This window comes from Rhinatrema bivittatum, chromosome 1, assembly GCF_901001135.1.
Source record: "Rhinatrema bivittatum chromosome 1, aRhiBiv1.1, whole genome shotgun sequence".
NCBI classification, from domain to species: domain Eukaryota; kingdom Metazoa; phylum Chordata; class Amphibia; order Gymnophiona; family Rhinatrematidae; genus Rhinatrema; species Rhinatrema bivittatum.
In genome coordinates this window covers 499,255,985-499,282,242 of record NC_042615.1, presented here as the reverse complement: position 1 = coordinate 499,282,242, position 26,258 = coordinate 499,255,985, and the positions used below count along the sequence as shown (strand labels likewise).

The following is a 26,258-nucleotide window of genomic DNA, read 5'->3' as shown; positions in this document are numbered from 1 at the left end:
TGACTTAGGATAGCTACTACCTTGCTTTGACCCTATTCATAGTGCAAGGCTCCTAACATCATGTTTGCACCAGCCCATCCAAGCCAGAAGGAGGAAGATGATTCACACCACACTGGACGGATGCACATGGACCAGAAGAAGATAGCAGAGTGTTTGCATCTAGGGCTGGTGCCTCCATTAGGTGCACTGGGTGGTTGTCTAAGGTGCCAAACCTAGAGGGGTGCCAACAGCTCTCCAGTGTTTCCTGCTGGTGGAGCCCATCCCACCAATGAAGGAAGAGTGACAGACCTGGGGACTAGGACCACTGGTGGAGTCCATTCCACCAGTGACTGAAGAAGAGTGAGAGGACCAGCAGGGCCACTCTTGGAGCCCATTCCACTACTGGCCAAAGAAAAGAGAGAGGCCCAGGGCCATGGCAGCCAACATAGCACATCTTGCTGGCAGCTGAAGAAGTCTGAAGTGCCTTAGGACTGCCACCAGTAGATAAGTCTGGGGGGGAGGCAGAGGAAGGGGCAAGATCAGGAGTTCGCCTAGTGCACCCAATACCCTTGTTCCGGCCCTTCTTGCATCAGCCTACATAGGCTACAAAAAGATATGTTTTTGTGTTGGTCTGCACAGGCCAGAAGTGGCATGCAGCTGCCCTCTTGTCAGCTGGCAGAGAGGAAGAAAGCTGAAGCAGCAGCGGGCTGGCAGCCTCATATTAACAGGAGGAGGAGGGAAGGAGGAGAATGCTACAGTCAGGGAGGCAAGGTAAGATGGCAGTCAATATAAACAATATAAAAGGGGGCCATCCACAGATCTTTGTGCAGAGCCCTTTAAGTGGTTAACATGGTTTGCATCTCTTACATTTTTGTATTTTACCCTGTAAAGGAGGCAATGCATTTCTGTTTCTTTTTCTTTAGTGTTGAACTGCATGCAGAGTCTGGCTTCTCTAGGTTTGCACTTCAGTTTTTGTCTGCACTTTTCTGTTTCTAATATGTAAAATATTCTATATTTGGCATAGATCTGTCTATATTCTTCATGTGTAACTGTGGTGAGGTAATCTGCTGGTGCAAGTTTCTGTGTAGGGACCTATAGTAGTCCAACTTGTTATATTTTCCAGGAGGTGTATTGGGATTCTAGGACCCATTGTAATATTTGCAATACTGCTTTTTCATGGATGAGGTTTTTGCTGTTTGAGTCTGGGGACTTAGTGCTGCTATCGTATGACAGGTTTGCAACATAGGTTCTGAGTGTTTTTTAAGAGTTTTGTATTACTTCAGAGAGTGCAATGGTAATGGAGGGAATTTGCATCATTGTTACTGAGGTGACACCAGAAATTAAATATTTGAGTTTTTAATGGTGTATAGTAAAGGAAATTGTCCTAGTTCTGCTCTGTTCCTATCACTGGGGGAATTTCTGTGGATGCAGACTGTCTTATGCAGAACTGGAGGTGCAGGTTTCTATGTCATTCTGTACAGTTGTAATAACGAACTCCAGAGTTCACTTCCATACAGGAGAATTGGTTGAATGATGCCATCAAATAGTTCTAATAGTAGCCTTACAGAGGGGTTGATGTTGGCCAGGACTGTCTTTATTGCATATAGTACTTTCAGAGATTATGCCTGTAGCGTCTTTATAGCCAATTTAATGCTAACATATGTACTCACTGGCAGGACAAAGTAGACAAGGTCTAGGGCAGAGATGGGGAATTCTAGCTCTCAAGGACCACCAACCAGTTGAGTTTTCAGGATATCCCTAATTAATATTTGCATTCAATTAAGGCAGTGTGCATGCAAATCTGTCGCATGCACATTCATTAGAGATATCCTGAAAACCTCTCAAGGACTGGAATTGTCCACTCCTGGCCTAGGGTAGTGGTGGGCAAACTCTTGGGCATGAGGGCCACATTGCAGGCCCAGTCTCTCTGGGGAGACCTATAAGGGTCCAGGAAAGGGAGAGGTCACCCCCCCCCCCCCAAGAAATTCAAGGAACAGGGGGAGAATCCCCTCAAAATCTGAGAGGCACATGGGACGGGGGAGTGTCCCCAGAGGTCCGACAGCAACATCACTTCCAGCTGGAAGTGACAGATATAGCTGGGAACTTATGAGTTGTGGTCACCCTGACATTGCTGTTGATTAACAGGAGAGAGAGAATATCAGATTTCTCTCTTCCCTCACCCACCACTACCACCACTTTACCCCTTCTAGGGATGAGCCCAGCTTTCTTCCCCTTCCTAGCTCTCTCTTTGCTCCCATCCCCAATAAGTCACAGCTTCCCGACTTGTGCTCCCTCAGTCTGAGTCCCAAGTCCTGGAATTACAACTGCAGACTAAGTTGTGTCTATTGAAGGCAGCTCCTCCTCAGTTTCTCCCCAGACTCACCGCTCCATTCCTGTTCCCTGCAGGAGTGGCCAGAGCAGTAAACAGAGGCCCAGAGCTTTCTAGGTTTCCCCAGCAATTGATGCAAATTCCCCAAGTCTCTGAGTGAAATCCAGAGGGTTCCCAGCTATGGTGACAGGCTATCATTGCCATAGGCTAAATGTGGTCCAGGGCCACCCATGGACCATAGCTGCCAGTCTCTGTTCTAGAGTGTGCTTTATCTTTTTTATTATTTAAATATAATTTTAAATTTGTATTGGAGATATTTAGATTTTTCTGTAAAATCATAGAGGTCCATATACAGCCATTATCCGGCTCAGCAAGTTAGCTGAATAAAGATTTCCGGCTAATTTGTTTGGGATATTCAGTGGTGCAGCCACGCTGCTGAATATATCCAACTAATAGATAACTAGATAAGTTTATCCAGCTAACTTTAGACATGCTCAAAAGCAGGTCTAGCTTAGCTGGATAAAGTGGAATATCGGCACTTATCCAGCTAGCTGGGAGATGCATCAAGCCACAATATGGGCTCTAATGCATGACAGAGTCCTATCGTTTGTAATATCCTGCGATATACACGATATTTTGCATGGCCCTGCCCAGATTCCCTCCCCTATTGGAATGAGCTGTTTTGAACGTGATTTTCATGCATGAATTTCACAAATCCATGCAACGCAGCTCATTAATAGGCAATTCTATTGTAATAATTTATCGCAGCTGACTGAGAAAGTGGTCAGCCGTGATAAATTTTCTCCCTGGGAATCGTTAAATCTAATGTAGGAGCCCTGGGACCCTAACACGGACCCCGAGGCTCCTGCCTTAGATTTAAAGGGCCGACCGCTTTAAAAACAAACAAAAAAGAAAAAGTGTAGTGAGGATCAAGGCTTTGCCCTGTTCACCCTGGGGCTGCCTCCTGAGGGGGGCCCCCAACACCCAAAGTTTTAAGAGAGAATAAATTAGTCATGGGGCAACATCCCCATCCCACCCCTCAACTCTGTGTTCTGTAAATAAATTGTGCCCCCATCTCCTCTTTCCTTTAGAAATAAGGGATGCCATGGTACCCCCCTCCCACCTCATCCCAATTTTCAAATTCAATCATTGGGGGTATAGTGCCCCCTCACTACCTCTCCCTCCCCATCCATCAAATGTAGGAAAAAGTATTTGATTGTCAGTGGGACCTCGCCCCGCACCCTAGAAATCTGATCAGGATCACGCGATGGAGTCGGTGACTGGGGCAGGGTCCGGTGATCGGACCTTGGATAATATCTTTATTATCCAGCTAAAATTTAGTTGGCTTATCTTAGGAGTGTTTTGGGACAGAGTTACAGTAGCTGGATACGTTACTTGGCTAACTCTGATATTCAGAGTTAGCCAAATAACTTATTCAGTTGAGTCTAGTTGCATCAAAGAACTGCCCTAAAGATTGCTGGATAATTAGTTTATCCAGCAAAATTTGCTATCCGGTCAGCATGTGAATATGGATCTCAACATTTTTCTTCTTTCATTTTTGCCTGCAGAGTACATAATTTCAGTAGGTCTCTAACACAAGTTCTCACATAGCAGCAGCTGTGGATGAATCTAGATGAAAACCTTTCGCACCCCAGTCTGACCTTGATGGAGTCACTTTATCGCCCTCTGCTTCAGCTCTAATCTCTGGCTCTGTCACTGACTCTGTGTGTGACCACGGAGGAATCACTTTATCTTCCTGTGCGGCAGCTCCAATCCTTGCTCTGTCACTGACTCTGTTTGTCCTCAGCTGGCTCACTTTTTTATCCCCCTTGCCTCAGCTGTACTTCTCAGCTCTGTCACTGACTCTGTGTGACCTCGACGGAGCCACAATCTCCCTGTGCCTCAGTTCTAATCCCCGACTCTATCACTGGCTCTCTGTGTGTGTGTGTGATCTCATGGTAATCACATTATCTCCCTGTACTTCAGCTTTAATCCCCACCTCTGTCACTGATTCTCTATTTATTTATTTTTATTTTCTTAAGGTTCAAACTGTTTATTAATATTCAACAAACATTACAAAGCATGTACTGTACCAAAGGCTTACACTTGTACAGATGAATCCGTTTCAAGATTTCAGCCCCTCCACCCCTCCCCTCCTCATCCCCCCTAGAGGATAGATATATACATGTAAATTTGGCACGTATATGCAGATAAATGTAAGCATAAGAGAACAATAATAATAAGAAAAAGAAAAGGATCCATAAGAACAGCATTGTTGACTTTGCGCAACGGGACTCCTCTCCTTATGAAAATCGGTCCAGGAGCATCAGGACTCCATAATTGGGCTTTCAGCAAATTTGTCTTGCCAGTCTGGCGAGAGATGTTGGGGAAATGTGGCCCATATTTTAGCGAATGCCCCTTTTTTTTGCGCAGTTCAGACAGAATCCAGGTACGATAATCCAACTGCAATAGAGTACACATCTCAGTTAGCCAAAAAATCTAGAGTTGGTGAATCTGGTTGTATCCCACTTTGCTAAAATACAGTGTCTCACCAGACCCAAGGCTTTACTGATTAATAAGTCATTGCTTTGTTCCCCTTCCAAATCAACAGGACCCACACCAAGGACCGCCCGCTCAGCCACCAGAGGGGGTAGACCATCTAGAATTTCTGTCATGTATGCCCAAATCTTGGACCAGAATTCTTGGATTGGCGGGCAAGATCACATTCCATGTGTTAGTGAAGCTGCCTTATCCTGACATTTGGGACATGCTGGGGTAGAAACAATTCCTATTTGAAACGCTCATGCGGGTGATATAGTGACTCTGTGTAGTATCCGCAGGTATTGTTCACGTCTCTGCAGTGCTGGCATAGCTTTGAGGTAGAAGTGAATTGCCTCAAGTAGCCCTTCTTCCGTCACCTCGGTCTACAGGTCTCTACTCCAAAGTTCCGACAGAGTTTGTTACTGCCTTCTGTAACAATCTGTACAGAGATGCTAGGGATTGTTTCCATGCTTTGTATAGACCCAACATCCTCTGAAATGGTCCGGAAATTACATTAGCCTCACTGGGTCCAAAGGTTTTAGCCACAAAGCTTGTTATTTGGAGATAATATAAAAAATCGTGGGGACGCCAACCAAACAGTTCTTGGCATTGAGAAAAAGTATATAATTTAAAGGTCAGGTCCATGAGATCCGCAAATGTGGCTATTCCCAGCCGCTCCAGATTATGATAGAAGGATTCAACTTGACCTGGAATAAATTTAGGGTTACCATATATAGGCAGTAATAACGAAAACTTTTCTTTCAGATTCAGCCTTTTACGCATGGTGCGCCACCCATACTGTCCGTAGGCTACCAGTATATTATTTTGCAATTGAGTAGAGAGTTCACGAGGCACTACATGAAGTATGAATCTTAAATCGAGTGGCTGGGCGAGCTTACTATCTAAATGTACGTCTGAAAAACAAGTACTTCCACATACCCAGTCTCCTACCATACGTAATGCACATGCCAAGTTGAATAAAAGTACGTTAGGGAACCCCCACCCTCCAAGAGCCGCCGGTACTATTAGTTTCTTAAAGGCAATCCGTGGTTTGCAATTACGCCACAGGAAGGCAGTGCAAACTCTCTGTATCTTACGGATATCCATATTGGATAAGACTAGTGGCATTAATTGTAGAACATAGAGTAATTTTGGGAGGTGTGCCATCTTGAATAGAGCTATACGTCCCATCAGGGAAAGAGGAAGCGCCATCCAGCTCGTCGTTAATTTCCCAATTCTTTCTATAATAGGGGGTAGGTTTAGATTATACCAGTGAGTGGGATTACCCAATATATATATACCAAAGTATTTGAGGGATTTATCAACCCAACGGAGAGGAAGATCGGGCCAGGTTGCCTGTAGGTGGCCCAGAATATCCAATACCTTGGATTTATCGAGGTTCAGTTTGAGATCTGAGAATAAACCAAACGCTGCAAAGGTCTGAAAAACCTTTGGGAGAAAGATGGGTGCCTGCGGGACAAAGAGTAGGATGTCATCTGCAAACAAAAAAGTATTAGGAAGCACTACCCCCTTATAGGCGGTAAAGTTGTCCAGAATGAGTTGTAAAGCATGAACTAAGGGTTCCAATGACAGTATGAACAATAAAGCGGACATTGGGCACCCCTGTGATTCTCTATTTATTCTTCATTCCTCTCAAAATAATTCCAAATATTTTATTTGTTTTTTGACCGCCACTGTACACTGAGCTGAGGATTTCAAAGTATTGTCCACAAGGATTCCAAGGTCCTTTTCCTGGGTGGTGATTTCTAATAAGAAACCCAGCATTGTGTACCTATAGTTGGGATTATTTTTCCCCATATGTTTCACTTTGCACTTGACCACATTAAATTTTAGGGATGTGCATTCGTTTCATCCGTTTCCTATACAAGCATGTAATGTGAAACGTATGAAACATATGAAACGAATGCACATCTAATTGACATGTAATGGGAAACGTATGAAACGAATTAAACGAATGAAACGAATGCACATCCCTATTAAATTTCATCTGCCATTTAGATGTCTAGTTCTCCACTCTGGTAATGTCTTCCTGTCTCCCAAGGTTCTTCTACAATTCCGCACAATCCACTGCTGTTTTAACAACTTTGAATAATTTTGTGTCATCTGCAAATTTGATCACCTGACTCGTCATTCCCTTTTCCAGATCATTTATGAATATATTAAACAGCACTGGTCCCAGTACAAATCCTTGGAACACTCCTCTCGACATTTTTCCATAGAAACATAGAAATGATGGCAGAAAAGGACCAAATGGTCCATCCAGTCTTCCCAGCAAGCTTATGGTAATGTCTGCTGCGCCATGCAGTATACCTTTATGCTTATCAGTTTCCCAAACCATAAAAAGGACCCCACAGCTTTTCGTACATGAAGCAACTGGAATTACCTGATCTTGAAATGAATATAAAGAGGGTACCGCCAGCTTCCCATTTCTTTGAAGTACCATGATTTCAGTTTTACTTAGGTTCAATACTAGCCTATTACAAATCATCCATCAATGAACAGCAGACAAACAAATAGACACCATTGCAAATGTTTCAGACCAAGTTTTGGAATCTGGTATAAAAAGCTGAATATCATCTGCATAAAGATAGTATCCTGAAGAAAGCCTGGCTAATAGTTTACATAAAGGAGCCATGTAGATGTTGAAAAGGTTGGCAGAAAGTGCCGAGCCCTGTGGGACACCTGTCTTTAGTGTCTGCCAGAAGGAGTGTTCAGATGAAAGATGATCACATTGAGTTCTGTTTAGGGATTTTACCTCTTTAGCATATCCTGATTTATTTTATTTAACAAATTTATAGCCTGCTAATCCAGAGATCTTAGTGGATAACACATTTACATACATAATATCAGCAAAATTACAACACTCAAAAATAGAAAATAAAATTTAAAAAAATTGGACAACTTAAAATTTCCAAAACACAATAACAATTAATATGTTGTCATCAAACTCACCCATATTGCTGGCCCAAACAGTGGGATATCATAACACTATCAGGCCAAAGTATGTATGGTCATTACTACATAGGAAAGATAATAGAAAAGAGATACATGGGTTTTAAGTAATTTCCTAAATCAGAATAAATCAGACTCTGTTTTAATTCACGAAATTCATTCCAGAGTGAGAATCTAGCAACACCAAAAATACATGAACATGATTGACAGCATGAATTAATGCATAACACAAGTTGTAGAGGTAAGGAAACTGTCGCAAAGCAACGGCATTGTTGGAAATGCTTTCTGCATTAACAATTAGCAAACAACCCTCCCTGATCACTGTTTTATAATCTTGTGAAGCTGAGTAGACATACATTACAGAAAAAAATGAATTTGCTATATATTATGATTTTATTCAAGTGCTGTTTTCTGGGCAGAGGCATGCTAGGAACTTAAGATTACTTAAAATAAACTTAAAAGAATAAAGTATGCAAAGTACTTAAGATACTTAAAAGAGTACTTAAAAGATTTCAAAGCTCTCCTCCTCTCTCTCTGCCCCACCCACCCAGGGTAGGCAGGAATGGCTCAAGGCAATCTGCTGCCTAAGGTTAGGGTGAGATGGCAGCCCTCCCAAGGTGTGGTACAGGTCAAATCATCCAGACAGCCAAGGGGGTACCTCTTGGAGTCTGGCCTTTCCAGTGATTTGTAGTGCTGGTTAAGAGGGAGACAGGGGTCAGTGCTCCCAGAGGATGGTAGATAGTATCATTGACTATTTCTAGGAAGTTAGCAACCCTGCTACGCTCCTGAGCACCCTATCACCTGCCTCCCACCCTTCCCCAGCATATAACATGAGGTAATTGAAATCTTCCAATATTATTGTGTTGTCAGTTTTATTAGCCTGTCTAATCTCTGTTAGCATTTTACAGTCCATTTTCTCATCTTGACCAAGCAGTTGGTTGCATATCCCTACTACTGTATTCTTCCAGTCACCCTTGGAATTTGTATCCATAAGGATTCCAGAATGCTGTTTGTTTCCTGAAAAACTTTTATTCTACTTGACTCTATGCCATCCTTAACATATAGAGCCACCCCTCCACCAATTTTATCTGCTCTGTTTTGCCAATATAATTTATACTCTGGTATCACAGTGTCTCATTCTTTGGATATCCTCATTCTACCAGGTTGGATATCCTCATTCTACCATAATCTCTAAGATGCCTATTATGTCTATAATTTAACATACATTCTAATTCTCTGATCTCATTTTTCAGACTTCTGCCATTCGCATACAGACATTTTTATCTGTATTCTCAACTTGCTAATCAGCAGATGAGACAGGCAGTTTGGAGTCATTCATATGTGTGTGCTTTTTATTTAAATCTGTCTGGGCTACTTCAACCTTTACTACAGCCTCCCTATTGGAATATTCTAATTCCCTGTTTTGCCAGTATGCTTTGAAGGTACCGCACCTCCGGACCATACACTTCTGAGATACTATCAGCATTTCCCCATAATCTATTTTCAGTGCTGTTCTATCTCCTTTTTAAATGTTAGCGCCAGCAACCAGGTTCCAACCTGGTTAAGGTAGAGCCCATCCTGTTGGAATCATCTCCCCCTTCCCCAGAATGTTTTCCAGGTCCTAACAAATGTAAAGCCTCTTCCCTGCACATCATCTCACCCAAGCACTGAGAGTCTGTGGCTCAGTCTGCCTCTGGGGTCCTGCCCGTGGAACGAGCAGCATTTCTGAGAATGCAAGCCTGGAAGTTCTGGATTTCAATTTCCTCCCTCTCCTGCACCTTCCTATGGTATTGGTACCCACATGTACCATGACAGACGGCTTCTCCCCAGCACGCTCTAAAATCCTCTCATTGCTCAACTGTGCTTCCTATTCCTAATATCATATCCTAGCCCCCTCCCCCCCTCCTGCTTCAAGCTGTGAACATGTAATCCAGTTAGTAAAACACATTAGCAGAGAAACAGCCTCTTTAATGAGCATTAATGACCTCCCCCCTAGCGAGTTTGCCTTTTGTTTATAAAGAGACACCCCCCACCCCCCTTCTCCATCTGTAATCAGACTGGCATGTTATCTGCCTACCAGCCACTGCCAGGATGTGCCCACCGTGCCCCTATAGAGCAAGCTAATTGCAGCTCCAGGGCCATCTCTGTGCAGGTGTGCATCAGCCCCCATAGCCGGAGGGGGCCCTTCGGTGATGGTCGTATCTGCACAGGGCTAGAGACAGCCCTGCATTGTGGGCAGCAGCAGATAAAGAAGCTGGGGCCTGTGCAGGGCTGGCAGGAGCAGCAGCAGCTCCCAGGCGAGCCAGACCTTTGCTCCCCCACCCCGGCACAGCAGCCCCGCTTGTATCTCTTGTGTGAAAAGCTGGCACCAGAAGAGCAGCAGGACGGTAGAGGTCACGTGAAAGGGGACAGGACGGTGCTCGCCTCACGTGGTTCATCCTTGGCCCACCCTGCTGAGGGGAAGCAATGAGGCACAGGAGGAGGCAGGAGAAGCAGCGGCGGCAGCAGCAGCAATGAGAGCGCGTCCTCCCGCTCCTGTCCTGCTGCCCCCACAGCCCGCTTGGCACGGGCTGTTCTTTAAACGCACCGCTGGAGAAAGCAAGCAGCAAAGGGAACGAAAGGAAAAGGGAACAAGCAAGAGAAGGAGAACAAAGGGAAGAGCAGTGAAGAAAGAATAGGGGAGAGAGCAGGAGAAAGGAAGAAGCGGTAAAAGGGAGAAGGAACAGCAGAGGCTATTAAGCCTCTGCTGTTAAGTTCACTTAGAGAATAGCCACTGCCATCAGCAATGGTTACATGGAATAGACTTAGGTTTTGGGTACTTGCCAGGTTCTTATGGCCTGGATTGGCCACTGTTGGAAACAGGATGCTGGGCTTGATGGACCCTTGGTCTGACCCAGTATGGCATTTTCTTATGTTCTTATGTAGCTGCCAGAGCTGCAGCAAGTGATTACAATCCCGCCACCCTGTTTCATTTCCTAGCCTTCCTTAGACTAGAGTGAGGGAAGGAAGAGGATACTTGAACGGTTTGAAGGCAAGGTAGCCTGGTACGTTGGGAGCCAGCCACCCAGTCCCCAGCTGCTAACTTCAGACACCATCTGTGCTGGGTGCAGGGTGGGCTAACCTTGAAGAGGCAGCTAGTTATAAGCCATCACAGTTTGCACAAATAGTGCCATTCATTCAGCATCTGCTGATGCTTTACTCCCTCCAGGATTCGGCTCCATATCTAAGTCAGTTTTGTTGTCTTCCCTATTACTACTAATCACTTCTACAGCCATACTTGACATTTGCAGCACTGTATAAATGCACATAAGGAACAGCTCCTCCATAGAATTTGCAATGTAATCAAGACAAATATACAGGAGAAAAGAGACTATGGGAATTTCATTTGTAGCTGGTCCCCCGTTTGGGCAATTAGCTGCAACCAGAGGTGCTATGGGTCTGGGTCCAAGTCTGGATGGGAGGGAAGCTATCTTCCTGGGCCCCCGGCATGGTCAATCACAACCACAATCAATGGCTCACACTCTAGTTTGATAATCACCACTAGGTGCAAAAGTGTCCCGTATAAGAGCAAGGAAGCAAAAGTATCAGAATGGGTAAAAAGACGTAATCATATCAATGTCTTATCTATTCAGCCAATGCACTGGACAACGAAGGACAAACCAAATAAAGTCCACAGTGGTGTTCAAAATAATCAGTTTACTGTAACTTAAATAGTAGCTAAAATACCTGACCCCAGAGTAGTATGAAACTATTTAATATCGGTGGGCCTACCTAGACTGACAGAAAATCAGATATCTAAACTGAACCTTCCTGGCCAAACATTAGAGCTTCAAGTAGGTATCCAGAAGGCGCGGCTTTTGAAATCTCCAGGCCCCGATGGGTTTCCAGTAGAATTTTACAAATTATTGAGAGACCAAATTGTCCTCCCTCTGGAGCATATGGCAGAGGATCTGATAGCAAGCCTCAATCTTTTTTCTCTAATAAGGCTCATGTTACTGTCATCCTGAAGCCCGGAAAAGATCCAGAATACGAAGGGTCATATCGACCAATTTCTTTATTAAACTTTGATCTCAAGCTTATTGCAAAAATGATGGCAGACTGGCAAAATATTTACCAACCTTAATAAGTGAAGTGCAGGTGGGCTTTGCGAAAAACAGATGTTTGGTATTGATTGTACGATGGTTATTGGCCTCTGTGGAGTCTAGTCTTTGGCACCAGATTCCTTCCCTTAAGTTTTGATGCCAAAAGGCTTTTGACAAGCTAGACTGGCTTTTCATGATGGAAACTTTGAAAATTTTGGGAATCTCTGGCTATTTTTTGCAGGTAATGCAGACCTTATACCATAAGCCTCTCACCTCAGTAATAGTAAATGGCTCACCTATCGGACAACTTTTCAATAGGCCGCAGTACCAGGCAGGGATGCACGCTGTCTCCAGCCTTTTTTATGTTTTCCATAGAACCCCTCCTAACATAAAAGGAGTTCCCATTGGCCCACGAGCAACTTGCTATTTCAAACTAGCCACTTTTGCAGATGACATTCTGCTCCATATTACAGAACCGGTACTTCCTTTGAACAGGGATTGACAGAATTTAAGGAATATGGTCAAATGGCAGGATTCACATTGAATCTGAACAAATCTGAGGCCTTGCCAAGGCAGGATACGGTAGTGACTTTATTTGGCCAGTCCTTCCCGATGAAGAAGGCTGGAGATTCGATTATATATTTGAGCATTAATATATGTAAAGATACCACTAGGTTCCATAAGGTTAATTACATGAGGCTATGAGGAAACTAAATGCCTGCTGTTAAATTGGAGGGATCTGGTCAACATATTTCAGATGATCATTCTGCAGAAGTGGCTTTACTTATAGAAACATATATAGAAACATAGAAATGACGGCAGAAGAAGACCAAACGGCCCATCCAGTCTGCCCAGCAAGCTTTCATACTTATTTTTTCTCATACTTATCTGTTACTCTTGGCCCTTAGTAACTTTTTGGTTCTATTTCACTTCCACCCCCGCCATTGCTGTAGAGAGCAGTGCTGGAGCTGCATCTAAGTGAAGTATCTAGCTTAATTGGTTAGGGTTAGTAACTGCCACAATAAGCAAGCTACTCCCATGCTTATTTGTTTACCCAACCTGTGCAATTCAGTCCTTGTTGGTTGTCTGAGTATAATTCCACTTTTACTTCATTCCCCCCTGCCGTTGAAGCAGTGAGTTGCGCTGGATATGTATTCCAAGTGAAGTATCATGCTTAATTGATTCGGGGTAGTAACCGCCGTAACAAGCAAGCTACACCCATGCTTATTTGCTTATCCAGACTATGTAATTCAGTCCTTACTTGCTTCAAATATTGCCAGTATTCCTTATGGCTCGGGATGTTCGTGAGATTGAGTCGCTGGTTTGACTCTTCTTATAGAAGCATCAGAAGCTATGCACAGCATTAACTACTTTGATGAGGAAATGGGAAGAGGGAGGAATTAGTTTGGCAAATTTAAGGTGGTATAATGTAGCATGTTTATTTCGACATATGGGAGACTGAGTAATGATTTGAATACTACATTTTATACCCCTAAAGAATTAGAACAAGGATTGGTCTTTCCATTAGATATTAGATTTCTCCTATACTGCCATGTCACACAACTTCCAGAACAAATACAGAAGAGTGAAATGATAAGGCCACTTTTGATGACCTGTCAATGGATTTGTATACAACTGAAATTGAATTGTAGAATTTCTAACTTTCTCCCTATTGCAGGAAATCTGAGTTTTCAGCCGGGAATTCGATTGGGGGTTTTACAAAATGGGCCTTGTTAGGTCTCCAGACTGTGTGGCTTCTCTTCAAGGATGATGTTCAGATGGTTAATTTTCAGGAACTGCAAGATACTTTATTTGGAGCAGCCAAATTTCTTTGCTTATTTACAGGCGAGACATTATGCTGGCTCCTTAAGCAAGCAGGAGTTAAAACTTGAGAACAGACAACTTCTTTTAGTCCATTTTGATCAACAAAATCTTTTTCACCACACTATCTCGGAGTTTTACAAATTTAAAAAAAACCCAACCACTCATAAACCAATGGACTATCTGTCCCAAAGGAACCACTGGTAGGATGAGTTGAACCATTGATTTAACTGATCAAACTTATGTTGGTTGTTTTAAGCGAATCAGACAACTCTCTGGCAGTATGGATTTGAGAGAAACTCAATATAAATTCTTACTACGTTTTTATATATCGCAAAGGCAGGCTAAAAGCATGCACTTAACCACATTCGATTTGTGTGTGAAGTGTGGGAGAGCAGCTGGAACCCTTGGACATCAGTTTTGGACATGCTCCATAATTCAAGTCTTTTAGCGAAAGTCAATAGACAAAAGACTATTACAATGATAGTTCTCTAAGTATTTTATTGTAAAGCTTGTTGCTGCATTATTGTTCCTTGTAAACCGAGGTGATGTTCTGAACTTGCCACGGTATATAAAAATCTCTAAATAAAATAAATAAATAAAATAAATAAATAGATTTGTTTTTTTTTCAATTACTGGGATACAGACACCTTTAGATGCCAAAGTCATATTTATTTGATAATCTGCATAGGGAACCTTTTCGTACTGGCTATATACGTTTATGGTGTAGAAAGGTACTTCTACCAGCGAAAAAACCAATCCTGCAGAAATGGCTTGTGTTGGAGTTACAATTATACAGTTAAGAAATGCTATCTTTCATTCTTGTTTTATGGGAAAATATGTGGTTAAATATGATTTGTTACAAACTAAATTCATTTTTCTGTGGGTCAGAATATGTATTTACAGTTGTTGCCACATAAAGTTCATAGTATATGATTGTCAATGACTTGTCTGTGAATGAAGGAATTGTACTGGTTGGGTATTCAAAACTATAGTATACTGAAGGATGGTAATAGTTTTGGAGAGACAGGATGGGAAGTAAAGTGTGTGTGTGGTGGTGGGGGGGGGGGGGGTAACGGATGTTTCCATGTTCTTCACCTGTTATCTGTTTCTTTCTAGGTAGTGGATAAGAGCTTGCTACTGCCAGATTATGTTAATGTATTAAAAATGCAATAAAAAAAGATTTAAACATAAATAGTAGTATCCAGGCCAAAATCATAAAAATAAAAAATAGAATTAAAAAAATTACTACAATAAAAACAATGGTATTCTTGTCCATTTTAGATATTCTCAACAGGGATATGCATTTGTTTCATTCATTTCAGCGGTATGCGCATACCTCGTGGACTTTATAATACACGGGTAAAACCGGATAGTACGCGTGTATTTTTAAGAATGAGTTATGTGCATACTATCCGTTTTTACCCCGGGTGCTATAAAGTCTACAAGGTATGTGCACACCGCCAAAACGAATGCACATCCCTACTGCTCAACACTCTCCCTTCTCTCGAAATTTCATCCATAGTAAAAATATCCTCCCCTTGTAGGGTAGGATAACTAGAGTAGTATAAGCTGGTCAAGAGGGAAAAAGTATTTCCAAGCGCAAAAATCTTCAGGAATAAAACCCAATTGGGTCAAAAACTCTTTTAACTGTAATCCATCTTCAGAAACTTCAAGTCTCTTGAGTTCCTTTCTCAAAAGCCTCAATACTTCTCTTCACCCGTGCTGTTAACTGGTTGCCTGGGTAAAAAGATTGTGTGATTCAGCCTTTTGGGATACCAGGGGGATGCTGGACTGATCAATCTTCTTTCCAAAAGCCTTCTCAAAACAGTAGCACTCCCTCATGTCACTGGTCCCCCAGGGATGAGACCAAGACTCTTCAGAGCTCCTCTCCTTCTCCGATCTCCTTCCACTTGCCCCACTAAACACTGAACATGCTCAGGAGAATATTTATATTCCACACAAGTCACCCTCAAAAAGGTGAGTTTATGGCAAGAGGAGGAATCCTAGATATAAAAAAAAAAAAAAAAGCAAACCTCCTACTGCCCATTACTGGGAAAATATAATTGGGAGCAAATATTAGTGATCGGCATAGCCCCCTCACGCATTTATTAAAATAATTGTTGAAATCAATAAAGCAGTGAGCAGGATAAATAGGGACTAAAATTTAAAAGCAGCTTAGAAAGGTGGGTTTTTAGACTGGATTTGAATAAGGCCAGATAGGGAACGTGACACAGCAACTCAGGAAATCCATTCCAAGATGGAAAGCACGGAGTTGGGAATTGGCAGTAAGGGAGATGGGCATAGATAACAGTGACTTCCCTGATGAACGGAGTTCATGAGGAGGGGAATGGGGGAGATAAGAGAGGAGAGGTAGTGAGGAGCTGCAGAGTGAAGGCTTTTGTAGGTGAGTGAGTAAGAAAAGCTTAAACTGTATGTGGAAATGGATAGGGAGCTAATGTAATGATTTAAGAAGGATAAACTATGTTGATTTTAGATAGAGACTGTGGTGGTGAGAGATGGCTCACTGTGAGGAGCAGACTGCAATAATCTAAGCGATTGGTGATGAGAAAGTAGACAAGGGTTCAGGTATTGTGTTCAGAAAGGAAGGGACAGATGTTGGTGATGTTAAAGAAAAAAACAACACATTTTAGCAATGTTTTGGATGTATGTAGAGAAGGAAAGAGAGGAGTTAAAGGTAACCCCAAGATAACGATCTGAGGGGTCTGAGAGGCTGACGGTATTACTCATAGAAACAGGTAAGAAGGGAAGTGGGTTGTTTGGGGTTGGTTTTTTTTTGGGGGGGAGGGGTTTCACAAGACGTTCCATCTTGCCCATATTAAGTTAAAGGTGGTGGTAGGACACCCAGGCAGCAATATCAGAAAACAGGTTGAGACTGGGGATTGGATTCCTTATGAAATTTCTGGTGTAGAGGTAGATCTTGGAGTCGTCAGCACAAAGACAGTATTGAAAGCCATGGGAGGAGATGAGAGCATCACAGGAATTAGTATAGAGAGAGAAAAGAAAAGGCCCAGGGCAAAGTCCCGAGGCACACCGATTGATAGTGGGATGGAAGTAGAGGAGAATCCACCAGAGGTAGGAAGATGACCTAACAGGACAGAATCCTGAAATCCTTTTTGGTCTTCTACCATTCTGGGTAGATAAGCAAACAACACCCACTTAAATTAACACCCAGGCCTCCACCCACTTATGTCTATTACCCAATCTCTCAAGCCGGTGACGGATTTAGATAGGGTAAGTCACCCAGGGCCCAAGCCTAGAGATGGAGCTGTACAGGGTTATGGGTAAGGATAATGGAAGTAGAAGGGCCCGTGGCATCTTTACTCCATTCCTGTGTCAACTCTATTCACACCACTGCCATGTACATCTAGCCCAAACATGTTTACATTCTGTCACAGCTGTTCCAAGCGTCCACCAACCTTTCGGTAAAGTTCATATGTTCTCATACGTATTTCATCATACTTCCTTCATCTAGCTTGTTATCATGACCTCTTGTCCTCATTTTCAGAATTGGAGGTGCAGGATTCTTTCGGGGTTCTGCCCCATTCTGTATAGTTGTAGATCAGCAATAGACCCCAGACTTCACTCCCATATAGGAGAATTAGTTGAATGATGCTACTGAATAATTTTAAGGGTAGTTTTAGGGGGGGGGGGAGTTTGAACCTGTCTATGGGATTTCTTTATTACTTATCTATTTCCTTCTCCCTGTCTTTCCCTCTCCATTCTCTCTTTCCTTATTTGGGTGCATCTCTCTCTCTCTTCTCTGTTTCATCCTTGCCAGAGCTATCTCCCTTTCTCTAAGGTTTGATTTTTAAAAACTATCTTTAGCATATTCATGCATTCAATCCCACTCCCATTGTCACTCCCATTGATCCCTGAAATGGAAATAGTAACAGGGAGAGAAAAGAAGGGAGAGACAGACCTGCTAGGCCAAGAAATCCCAGACATGACTGTCCTGATCTAAACCCATTTACCCATGTCTGCCTGCCTGCTAATGTCCTGCCCTACCCTCAGAACCTATTTTCTGTCACCGATTGGAAAAATTCTACAGTCCAAATTCTCCAGGTAGTAGCGTATATATGTCAAAGAGACTGTTAGGAGGCTGGGATGACGTAATAAGTAGTTCAGCTGTCTACTGGCTAGGCCTGCCATTGGTACCTGTCTATGGGGGGTCATTTATTAAAGTGCTATATGGCGTTTTTGCATGAAGAACACACCTTTAATGCATGTGAAAACACCATAACGCATAGTGTGATGCAAATTAGAAAAAGGGGAGGAGTTTGGGGGCCAAGTGGGGGGAGAGAGAGAGAGAGAGACTAGTCATAATGCCCTCATACTAGGTAGGCATTTATACCTCTATATGAGGCCTACCTAATCACTCGCGGTGAGGTTTAGGTATTAGTGTAGGGGTTAGGGGCCACTTTGACATTCAAAGTGAGACGTACGACCCGAACAGTGCTCTCTTGTGAAGATTTGATGACTTTCGGAGTGAGGAAACTCACCCAAAGATGATATCTGTGCAATGTTCTCTCAACCTAGCTTGATGGACTCTCTACCTGGGTAACATCATTACCATAAAACATGCCCCTTTTCCTATCACATGCGATATTTAGTGCATTTTGATAAATCCAGGCCTATATTACTGTGAAATATATTGAAATAAAGGTTGTTGAAAGGCATGGCCTGCTTGTCAAACATGGTGTCAGAAGCCTGGTGTTTTTTAAGCCACTAAATTGTATTCCCATCAAGAGGAAAGCTGTAAACACAAAATGTTACTGCTAGGGAAGGACAAACCAGATCAGGACTGAAGAACAGTAGGTAAATAATCTTCTGCTTAGACTACTGCAACTTGCTCCTTGCTAGCCTCCCACTGAACTATCTTTCCCCACTGCAATCTATTCAAAATTCAGCTGCAGGACGTAAACCCTTTTCTCAAGTCCCTACGTTGGATCCCTGCCCACTTCCACATACAGTTTAAGCTTCTCTTCCTCACCTACAAATGCATGCACTCTGCAGCTCCTCATTACCTATCTTCTTTCTCCCTACACCCTTCCTTGTGAACTCTGCTCATCGGGCAAGTTGCTCTCGTCTGTGCCCTTCTCTGTCACCACCAACTCTCAGCTCTGCGCATTCCACCTTGCTGTGCCATATGTCTGGAATAGACTTCCTGAGTCTTTGACCACATTCACATTCAGTTTATAAACTCACCTTTTTTATACTGCAGTTAAATTCTAAGTATTTCTCTATCTTACACCTCTTCCAAATTTGTATTTGTCATGTATGTTTGTCTTAACTAGATTGTAAGCTCCTTTGAGTAAGGTCGTTTATGTGTGACTGTTTCTTATGTCCGGTAGCACGTTATAAATGATAAATAGTAGTAGTAGTAGCAGCAGCAGCAGCAGCAGTAGTAGTAGTAGTGGTGGTGGTGGTAAACTAAAAGCAAACAGGAAAGGTGAATGGCAGTAACTAACTTTCCTGTCCTGACCCCTATGAACTGTAAGGTAGCCCTGGATGTAAACTGTGTGTTTCTCCAGTCATAATGGGAAGATTATGAAATTGCAACTGTACTGGACAAGAAAGAACTCAAGATGTGGATTCCTTCCCTGTGCTTCATAATGGGAAAGGACTGTGTTCACACATTTATCAGCCTCTCACACTGTCTGAGACAGACAAGCATGGAGATTTAAAAAAAAAAAAAAAAAAGCACTTGATGCACTCAGAAGCCATTTCCAGCCCTCTGGTAATGTTCTATATGAGCGAAATATATTTAATACAATGGACCAAGCTCAGTCTGAAAACTACTGACCAATATATCACCAAACTTCAGCAGCTAGCTGCAAAGTTTGATTTTGTGGGTCTCCATGATGAACTCATTTGTTATCGCACAGTGCATAGGACAAAAGACACAGGTGCCAGGGCGAAAATGCTAAGAGAAGCCCAGCTCATCTTGTAGCGAGCTATTGACATGTGCAGGAGCAGTGAAGTGGCTGGTGTGCAACTGAAGGAAATCTGTGCACTGTATCTGTGCTGTTCACAGCAAGCGAAAGAAATAACACAAGCAGGGCACAAAAGTGACCCCCAAGCACATTCCAGAGGAAAGAATGGTAAATGCCAATTTTGTCGGTGCAATCACTCCCAGGCAGGGCTAGATTTTACATTATGGTACCCATAGGCAAAGAACCAGGGGTGCTGTGTTTCACCCCTGGAAATCAGAGAGCAGCGGATGGGGGGGGGGGAGACGACTCGCAGTTTTTGTATACTTTCAGAATTTGGCATCCTATGCACATGGCTTTTGTTACCTAGGCTTAAATCCGACTCTACTCCCAGGGCAAGCAGTGCCCATTGTTTGGGGAGATAGGCCCCACAATCTTTTTCTGCCATCATATTTCTATATACAGGGAATCTCTGAGAGAGCAATGGTAATTGTAAAGCTAAATTAGTTGGGCGGATGGGCAGATTAGATAGCCATACGGTCTTTTTCTGCTATCATGTTTCTATGTTTCTATGCTGAAAATGCAAGAAAAGGAATCATTTTGCAAAAGTCTGCAAACAGATATCAAACAGTGACAAGATCCATATGGTACACAATGCAGAAAACAACACTTCTGACAAATCAGTTTTCGTTACTATACAACATGCAGGTAAGGTGAACAGCATAAGGAGTGCAGTGGTTCCAGCCACTAAACCTGCGCACAGAGAAGCAGCCAGGCAAGCAAGTCCTGTGCCAGATGGACTGTGGTTCAACATGCAATCTAATGGTGTGCAAAGACTGCTGCAAATGGCACAAGATGAGAATCCCCTGTTGCAGAAAAGTAAAGCCAAGCTAAAATGGTACGATGACGTCTATATGCTGCCTGTGGCACAATGTACTCACCTCCAAATTGTGTAAGGGGCATGCATGCCACTACTGTCTGCTGACACATGTGAGGTAATGGGGCTGCTGACGTTGGAGGTAGAGAAGGACTTATACCTCGCAGTGCATACAACTCCAACCCTGGAGCACCCTCCGACCTATGAGAAGATCACGGCCAGCTACATGGTTATCCAAGGGACTTGGGTATTTGCTGGGTGAGTATTGACTGGAGGTGGACCCCACTATCAAACCACTTCAACGCTAGCCAAGGAAAGTCCCATCCCTTTCTGAATGCAGAGCTGAAAGAGCACATAAACAAGTTAGAAAAACTGGGAGGGCTGAAGAAAGTTTCCAAGCCAACCACACAGCAGTGTGGTTACAGTCGGGAAACCAGGAAAGCTAAAATCTGCGCTGATGCGAAGAGACCTTGCCAAAACCTGGCCAGAGCCAAGATGCTCTCTGGCCTGGATGCTAAAGATCGGTTCTGGAAAGTGAAGTTAGAGTCGGGAATAGTTCTGGAAGACTGGAGACAGGTGGATGTGAAGCCTCGTCACAAAAGTGGAAGGAGGAGGCTGAGAACTAGAGGCTAATTACTCTGACCTCCGTGGTGAGTACATTAACGGAACTGCTGCTATAACAGAGGATAGATAGTACAATTTCTGCAATCCAGTGAATGACAAGATCCAAGGGAGCATGGTTTTGTGAACCCCAGGTCCCTATAGGACTCTTTCCAGTGCTGGATACCTCTAGAAATTCTGACAAAACAATAAGGATTCAGCAAAGTTTACTATGCAAGCTTCAACCTTCCTTGCTTAACCCGTGTCTGGCTGTGTATTTATCAACTAAAAACACCCAACATCCATCTAGGATGTATGTCTCCTGAAGTTGAGCTGATTAGAAGTCCATGGCCAGTTGAGTTCTTTAGCAGGGCATGTCTCTGTGCTGTCACGGGTCCATCTCTTGGTCTCCAGTTGCGATCTGATCTCTAATGTTCTGGTACTCATAGTTAAAAGGCCTAAATCAGGGCAGTTTCACACTGGCATTGTGAGTGGTGCCAGATTGGATACAAGAACTTATGGCTCCCCAGCTGGATAATGACTGATTTGCTTGGGTAATTGCCAGGTTCTTGTGGCCTGGTTTGGCCTCTGTTGGAAACGGGATGCTGGGCTTGATGGACCCTTGGTCTGACCCAGCATGGCAATTTCTTATGTTCTTATGTTGTCATAGCTCGTTTGTCTAGATTTTACTCACTCTGGATCACTCTGGGAGCACAACCTGCAAGCCCACTTGATCATGAGTTCACTATCACCTGCTTCTGAAAGGTCCAAAGTTGTTCCCTTGTATCTGTATATCTGGTTTGCAGTTTTACACTGTCTATTTGGGTCCAGTATCTCATGATGGTGACTCAACTCTCCCTGTGACTGTCTGAGATTACAGCTTTAGCATGTAATCTGCAGCTTAAAATTATCCCACTCTAAATCACTCATTTGTTTCCCTCCTCCCATTAGCTTCTACAAAACCTTGATATCAATTATATAAAAATCAGCAATTATTCTAAATATCATGAGTGGAGACAACTACCTAGATACAATCTATTTATTAGAAAAGTTGAATCCCGATAATTTATATTACAAAACTGACTTTATTGAATCTTTACTTTCATAAATAACTAAATGATACCCTATCCTGAAAATACCTAAACTAAATCCAACCGATCAGTATTATGTAAGACAATGCTATAAATAAAAGGAGACAGTACTGGAAACAAAACAAACCATTTCCAGAACAATATTAACCAAAGAATTTAAAGATCGTCTAGTGGAAACTTGCATTCCTACATAAGAACATGCATACTGGATCAGATCAAGGGACCATCAAGCCAATCCAGGCCATAAGAACCTGGCAAGTACCCAAAAACTAAGTCTATTCCATGTTACTGTTGCTAGTAATAATAGCAGTGGCTATTTTCTAAGTCAACTTAATTAATAGCAGGTAATGGACTTCTCCAAGAACTTATCCAAACCTTTTTTAAACCCAGCTACACTAACTGCACTAACCACATCCCCTGGCAACAAATTCCAGAGTTTAATTGTGCGTTGAGTGAAAAAGAATTTTCTCCGATTAGTTTTAAATGTGCCACATGCTAATTTCATGTAGTGCCCCCTAGTCTTTCTATTATCCAAAAGAGTAAATAACCGATTCACATCTACCCGTTCTAGACCTCTCATGATTTTAAACACCTCTATCATATCCCCCCTCAGTCGTGTCTTCTCCAAGCTGAAAAGTCCTAACCTCTTTAGTCTTTCCTCATAGGATTTCCTCTAGATTTTGCTCCCCTCTTTAAAAGGCTATTCATGTAGTTCAATATTCACAGGATATTATTCAAAGGGTCTTCTGATACATCTTCCAACTGCATTAAAATTGATCATGGCTCACGAGAAGTATTGAAACATCCTCTAAAACAAATAAACATCAGCATCTCTCACACTCATAAACATATCAAACATTTCTGCGATGTGCAGTTATATAATATTTGACAACCACGCCTGTAAAATTAAAATGCATGATACCCCAATGACTGGTAAAACATGAATCAGATGTGCAGTCCACCACATTAGTTGATTTCAACATCTAACAATGGTGGGTTCCAGCATAGAAACTGGAAGTAGTTATTATATGATGTCCTATTGCCCTATGCTTCTTGATAGGTAAGAGGGAGGGGTTTCGGCATACTGGGGAGGGAGGGAGAACTTGCTGGGCCAGCGAACGCACCTGGCCTGACCAGCCCCATCATGCCAAGCAAGAGGGAGGGAGGTCCATTCAGTGAGGTCAGGCGACTTGTTTGTTTGGGGTATTTTGACGCAGATTAGCACGCAAATGGACCATGAGTAAAAAAAAAAAGTGTTTTCTCAGTTTAGTTGTTTTTTTTAGCTTCTAGTACATTTGCATGTCATTAGCTTCCTGCACCCCGCAGGGTCCACATATTTTAACATGCACATTATATAAAACCCCTCTTAAAATCTTACTCTGATTTTAGTCCACGTTTTATTGCATCAGCCCCACAGTTCTGGACTCTATTTGGAAGGTACTGGTGGCCTTGGAGGGCATGTGGAATTCTCACGGGAATCGAAGGAATACCAACACAGGCAGCGTGAAGCGATGGAAGGTCTACCAGGAGCGAAGATGATCACAGATGATACCCCACTATGTGGCTGCAGGGACACAATGGCAGAAGCAATGGCTGACCATGATCACTATCTGACAGGGCTATTAGAAACAGCAAAACCCAAAATTAATCAACAAAAAGCTACGGCTGCAAGTTTCAGCTTTTCTGTATCTTGGACCATCTCCTGATGGCATCCTGCCCAGATCCAGAGAAGGTGTGCACAGTCTTAGTGGTGCCCAAACCTGACAGCACACAGGGCGCTTAGCGCTTTTTGGGGTTCATGAACTTGAAAAGTTCCAACCTCATTTGTCAAATGCATGTGAGCCATTCTGGGAACTGACTGACTAAGACAGCATCAGGGCATGGCAGTCATGTCACAGCAAGGAAATTAAAGAAAGCCTCCTGTTACACAACATCCAATGCTTTGGTACTATGGTGTTCGTGAAGAAGTCACTGTGCCATGTGATGCAAGTGAAAAAGGCTTGGAAACAAATCTGCAAAATAGTCAGTCAGTTACTTGGTCATCAAGTTTCCTTTCACTCAGAGAACAGTGGTACGCACAGACAGAGGATTGCCTAGACATAGGATTTGCCTGTGAGAGATTTGATCAGTACTTACATGGTCGAGCAGTAGTTCATGTTGAGTCTGACCATAAACCACTAGAGACGATCTTCAAAAAAAAAACCCTCTGCTTCATGGCCCTAAATGCCTGCAGTGTTTGATGTTATGGCTACAAAAGTACAACCTGGCAGTAATCTACAAGAAAGACTCAAGACATGTACATCGCTGACCTCCAGTTCCGGGCAGCACTATATCAAAGGCATGTCAAGTCAGACACACCGGACGATGAGATCTTTTCCATCCAAGCTGAGGTAAAATTCTGCACAGGACTTGAGCAGATTAACGTTGATGAATTTCTGCAGGTGTAAGATGCATGTGTATGGAGCAAATTACAAAGAGGAATCCAACGGGATGCAGTGTTGCAACAGTTTTAGCTGGACGGTCGGATCTGAAGGACAATATTCCTGTCAGCATCTGGGATAACTGGGTTTACAGAGATGACATAAACCTTGCAGAATGGTAATATTTACAAAGGCCACAGATTCATCATACTTCAGACACTGAGGTTCATATCCGCTCACTGTCTGAAGGTATATTCAGTAATGCAGTCGCCCTATTGAATATAGCCAGCTATCTTTAGGGCAGCTCTTTGGTCCAACCAGACTTAGCTGGATAAGTTACCTGGCTAACTCTGAATATCGGAGTTAGCCGGCTAACGTAACTCTCCCCGAAGTGCTCCAAGAACGCCCCTAAGTTATCTGGATAAGTTTTAGCCAGATAATAAGATAGCCTAAATATTCATTTAGCTGGATAACTTCTGCGCTAGCCATCTAAATGCTTTCGAATATGGACCTTAATGAGAACAGAGATGGTAGCCAGAATCCATGCTAACTTTTGGAGTAGAGGCCTGCCTCTGCAAAGCCAGAGATGTCCTAGTCTTGCCACATTTGAATGCAGAGGTAAAAGATGCAGTACGGAATTGTGACACTTGCAATGAATATCTGTGAATTTTGTCCAAGGAACCTTTCATGACTTCTGCACTGCCATCCCTCCCATGGGGCGCACTGAGCCTGGACTTGTTTCACTGCCAGGTCAGGACTAGCTGGTGATGGCAATTACTCTGCTATCTGGGAGGTGGATCTTATGCAAGACATTACATCCAAGACCAGCCGAGTGTGCTGCAAGGCACAGTTCAGTCACCATGGGATTCCCGACTGTCACAACAGATAATGTGCTGCAATTTGCAAGTGAGAAGCTTGCAAGCATCTGGGAGTTTGAACATATTACCTCCTTGCCACAGCATAGCCAGTCTAATAGGACGGCAGAATTGGCGGTTAAAATAACTAAAGAACTTCTAAAGAAAGCCAAGTGCAGCAAAACAGGTCCCTGGAAAGCTATATTAGACTGGAAAAACACCCTCAGAAGGTACGACTATCAGCCCCGCTGAACGGTTGATATCCAGCCAAACCCAGGCAATGCTCCTGACTGCCAGAAAGCTTCTGCTTCCCACAGTGACAGAGGTAGTGGTTAACCAAATCACAGAGCCAAATAACTTGCAAACAGAGCTGTCGGCCAACCGCTGCACAGTTAAGATGCTTTGAACTCTTGAGCTGGAAAAGAGCGTAAATAAACTATGACGATTACGCGTAGCAAAAAGAAAATGGACTTGGCACTAACTTATGGAAGGGTGACATCATGTTGATACATAGTAGAGGCTGATGGACACTTGTACTGGCAAAAAAAAGAAGAAGATTCCTTAGGACTACCAAAGAAACAGGAGAAGCAGCCACAGTCACTGAAGAGGACACAGTGACCATGCCACCCTCTGAGCTTCTCACCTCGTGGCTCTCAGAACCCGACAAATCTGGAACCAGAGAACCTGAAGAAGTAAAGAACAGATGAAGTGCAAATGCCACGAACACCACTACATAC

General features: G+C 43.0%; 1 long non-coding RNA gene across 2 annotated transcripts in view; it reads right to left on the bottom strand.

The window, feature by feature from the left end:
- Window positions 1-4,487: 4,487 nt before the first annotated feature.
- LOC115081187 overlaps window positions 4,488-26,258 on the bottom strand; it is a 69,646-nt gene continuing 47,875 nt past the window's right edge. Inside the window, exons 1-3 of one of the 2 annotated variants that reach the window (XR_003853745.1) lie at window positions 9,900-10,159; window positions 7,823-7,887; window positions 4,488-4,771 (exon numbers count right to left, since the gene is read on the bottom strand). This is a non-coding gene — a long non-coding RNA (uncharacterized LOC115081187). Of the gene's footprint in view, window positions 4,772-7,822; window positions 7,888-9,899; window positions 10,160-26,258 lie in introns of those variants that run through there. The other variant, XR_003853744.1, reaches the window with a different exon arrangement.